General features: G+C 53.1%; 1 non-coding gene across 1 annotated transcript; it reads left to right on the top strand.

Moving 5' to 3' along the window:
• The first annotated feature begins 2,033 nt into the window (after positions 1 to 2,033).
• On the top strand, positions 2,034 to 2,107 carry TRNAN-GUU (transfer RNA asparagine (anticodon GUU)). Its single transcript has one exon. It is a non-coding gene; the product is annotated as a tRNA-Asn (tRNA).
• Positions 2,108 to 4,360: the final 2,253 nt, after the last annotated feature.

Raw genomic sequence — 4,360 nt, forward strand, 5'->3', positions numbered from 1 at the left:
CCTTTCTGGTTTCTGAACGCCTTAAACAGCACTTGGCCTCTTCCTTTCTACTGAAGATACAGTCAGAAACCTTCACCTAAGGGTAGATAGCTAATCTTTTCCATTTACGGGGTACTGATAGATAATGTTGCTCTCTGGTATGATGGCTCACTGGTTAGTGCTTCAGCAGTCAGCAAAAGTCATCCATGTTCAGATCTTTTCCTGATCTGTGGCTTTCAAGCTGAAGAGCTAACATTCGCTGTTGTGTATGTTCTTTTTATTTTCTTTTTTACTTTGCAAGACTTTAAATGAAAGACTCTGAGATTCAGTGATAAAGAATGCTGAGAAGAAAGGTGCCAAGTGACTCTGTAGACTCACCTGTGGCACTCTCACTGTCCCGACGCATTGAATAGGCAGCCTTGGGTGTCTAATGCCAGGTCCTGTGTTCCCCTCAGATACCTTGAAGTTAGAGCTTGTGCTCAGTATCAGCATAGCAAAGTCCCTTTTTAGATCTGGCCTCTAGACACAGATTTTGAAAATAGTCAAGCTTACATTCATTAAAACTAATGGGAATATTCATGTGTATAAAGTAAAACGTTTCAGGGCCCAAAATCCATGCCCAAATGTTCATCTACTGGTCTATGGGTTAGGCCTTCATTCAGACTGGAATCTTGCTGTTTCCACTAAATACCCATTTGCTTGTGCATAAAATCACAGGACTGTTTGCTTGTCCTCCTACACAGAGAAAGTAGAAGTGTTCCAGCCTGTGAACTGATTCTTCTGACGCTGAGAATAGCGGAGATCTGGGTAGGAAAGCATGCTGCAGTGGGCATGATGCCCCAAAAAGCAATCTTTAAAATAACTTTTTTTTTAGGCTGTTGAGGGCTTGCATATCTTGTCTTTCTCCTCTGCTTTAAAAGATGTTAGTCAGTAAGGTACCAACAATACGCAATAAAAAAATTGAGCAGTACTGTGACAATACTGACATCTACGTAGCTCTTTTCAAAGTATTGGAAAAACTGGAAAGGCTGAGCTGCGGACAATAAATGGTCAGCTGAAAGTTACTCACTGGGCTGAGGAACAAAGGGTAGAAGAACAAGGTATTGTGCAAAATATGAGAGCTGGAGTAACACGCTCTTGCTCTTACTCCTGCTGCTGAAGACTGTGGTTTCAGGAGTGAGCTGAGACTTCTTGGTCTTGGGTGGGCAGAGACTAGGAGATAACCAGCATCTGCTCGGAAAGAAGTTAGCCCCATCCTCGTGTAGTGGGTGTCATGTGCCTGCTTGACTCCAAAGGCTTTCCGCAGACAGAAGAGCCATCAGGCAGAGCTTCACGGAGCCACAGGGACACAGCATCAAGCAACTGATATTGTAAGACTTCAAAGAGATTCAAACAGTATCAGCCTGTGAAGGAAAAGGGGAAAACGTTTGCTGAGGTTTGGATGTGAAAACTTTGTACTTGGCAGAACCGTAGGTATAGATTTACTGTAAGGTGATGTGGGAAGCAGATTTTGATAAAATGATAATAGGAACGTTAGCTTTTCTCCACTGCTGTTTTCAGTCACTTAGAAAGGTAAATAGAATTTACCTATGTACATGCAGAGGGATGCTGCCTGTTTTAAACGGTCTAACTGTTCCCTGCAGCCACTTAAAATTACCTTTTAAATATATGAATAGGGCAACTTTGCAATGATATTTGTGAATTACATTTTGGCTTGCATGTGTACTGCGTGAATTAGCAGCAGCCAAGAAGAAGCTGTTTTAACTCTGATTCGTGAATTTACGCCCCAGAAGAAGAACGCTGCTGTGAACAACGATTTTGGGAATTAGTCTTTCATATTGGCTAGAAGAAGAAAAGCCGCCGTTTTCACTCTTTTCTCGCTCCTCTTTTGGCATGCCGCAAGACCCATTATTTAGGGGCCGGGTTCCGTATGCACCGCTTGGATACGTGGTGGCCCGCAGGTCGCCGGGACGGGGCAAGGAGGCGGCGAAGCGCGCAGCCGCCCAGGGTGCCGCAGCACATCAGTCGCGCCGCGGAAAAGCTGCTTGGCGGGAGTCTCTGTGGCGCAATCGGTTAGCGCGTTCGGCTGTTAACCGAAAGGTTGGTGGTTCGAGCCCACCCAGGGACGCGTCCCCTTTTGGCTCGCCCGCTTCCCCTGCAGCCGGCCGTCGTTTTGTGCGTGTGCGCCGGGGGAGGATGTGAGATTAGCGCTGGCGGCCCTGCAGGCGCCGCGCGTTTCTGGGCGGGGGGCCCCCGGAGGGGAGCGGGGCGCGGCGCGGCGGCAGCCCCGGCGGCGGAGGCAGCTCCCGCCCTGGCAGCGAACGGCTCCGCGGCTGGCGGCGCCCCTGCGCCTGCGGGGCGAGATGGCTCCCGGCCCGCGCCGCCCTCCCCCCGTGCGCCGGGGGTCGTGTCCCTCCCCTCCCTTCCTGCCCGAGCGAGGGGGGCCGCCCGCGAGGGGGTGCGGGACCCCCCGAGCCCTTGTCCTCATCCGCCCCGGCCGGTGCGGGCTCCCGGGGCCCCCCGTCCTCCGCGCGCTGCTGCCGGCGGGCGAGAAGGGGCTGGGGCAGGCAGCTGGGCTGCGGCTGCCGCGGCTGGCAGGGAGAAGAGGCTCTAGGGGCTTCTTTACCCCGTGCTCCCGCGATGGAAGGTGCAAAGGAAAATATCTTATTTGAGCTGCGTGACCATAATTATGATGCCGAGCGATGAGGGCTTGCTTCAGGAGGCACTCCAGTGCTCGAGCTATCGCCACCGGGTAACCTGGGTGCGAGCCGAGGCTCGGGGGGGAAATGCCGTTTGCGAGAAGGCTTACGATAATCGCTGTCGCCGCTGCGGCCAGAGCTCCCGAGCGCAGGAGTTAACAGGCACACGCGGCAGCTCCGTCTCCCCGATGGAGGGGGGCAGCGCGGTTTCCCAGCCTTCGCAGCCGGCGCTCCACCGCCGGGAGGAGACGACGCCGGGAGAAGCCTCGCAGCAGCGAGCCGGCCGCGGGGCTCGCCGCCGCGGCTGCCGGGGCCCGGCGGGCAGGGGCGCGGCCCCCCCGCCCGGACCGGTGCCCCCGCGGGTCCCTCTCCCGCCGGAGCAGGAGGTGTTTCCAGGCCCGTTTCCTGCTGGCAGGCAGCGCTGCCTCTCCGGGCTCGCCCTGCCCGCACGCAGCCGCTTTGCATAAATGAATGTTAAAAGCAATTACGTTGGGAGCTTCGCCTAAACGTATCAATTAGAAGTTGGCACCTTCGCCGTGTCTGAGCCCGTGAGCTGATTCCAATGAGCGTTTCGGTCGTGTGAAGTACGGCTGCCCTCCAGACCAACTTCGGCGAACTCTGCGAGGATCTATTTACAGTTTATAGAAAACAGAATTCATATTAAAAATGCCCCCTTCCCCAGTGAAGTTGTATTTCACAGATCTTTCTTTTCGACCCGCCTGTTTTGAATAAAGGATATAGCCCTCTTAAAGGTCAGGCTGTGCCATTGATTTACCATTGATGACAAGATACGGCCCTCGCTAGCTAAGGTACCGGGGGAAAGACATGTATTTAGAGACACCGAAGAATCTTTTGCAAGTAATAAACCCTAAATCGTTGATGTGCTGTATCTGCAGCAGTTCGCTGGCATATCTTTTTCCATCACCCGCATCTTTCCCATTTCTGTAAAACATTTTGAAAAACTGGTAGCTGTGTGCTTAGCGTCAGGGTAGAACCTGCTCGCTACAGGACCCACCTACTGTCGTTAGCAACACTTAACCCATAAATATTTCCTACTGATCAGTAGAATTTTATTTTAATTAGAGTCATTTAGATACATCCCCTTCTCGATATTTCCACGTTGCCTGCAGCGGCAGGATGGATTCAGCCCGGTAGCACTGCCCTCGCTGCGGCCAGCAACGCCGCAAAGGGGACAGAGATTTTAAAATCTGCATTTGTCTGTGCTGGGCTTGCCTCGCTATCAGGCACACATCAAGAGCTTACGGCGATCAACAACAACAACAACAAATGGATCATGTCAGCGTAAAGCAGCAATGGCTGGAAAGGCAGTAACAATTTAGGAGCTAAAATTTACCAAACTGATACTTCAAGGAGGCAGGACAAGCGGTTCTGCTCCCGTAAAGCAAGTCTTGCTCTCCTTAGCAAGTCACAGATGGGTTTATAGAGGTGATTATTGCCGACCACGAGGTTTGTTAACGCTCCTTCCAGTCGGTGCACGTTGGTGTGCAAACGTGCACCGCCAAACCCGCTGAAATGGATGCGGTGGGTGAGCGCCCGCCCTGCGTGCCGGGGCCGGCGCGCAGCCCGCGGCTCCGCCGAACGCACGCCGGGGGCTGGGGAACATCGCGCGGCGCCGAGGCAGGGCTTGGGAAACTCCTTTTGTAGAAGTGGAAAGCTCGTGC

This window comes from Mycteria americana, chromosome 2, assembly GCF_035582795.1.
Source record: "Mycteria americana isolate JAX WOST 10 ecotype Jacksonville Zoo and Gardens chromosome 2, USCA_MyAme_1.0, whole genome shotgun sequence".
NCBI lineage: Eukaryota > Metazoa > Chordata > Aves > Ciconiiformes > Ciconiidae > Mycteria > Mycteria americana.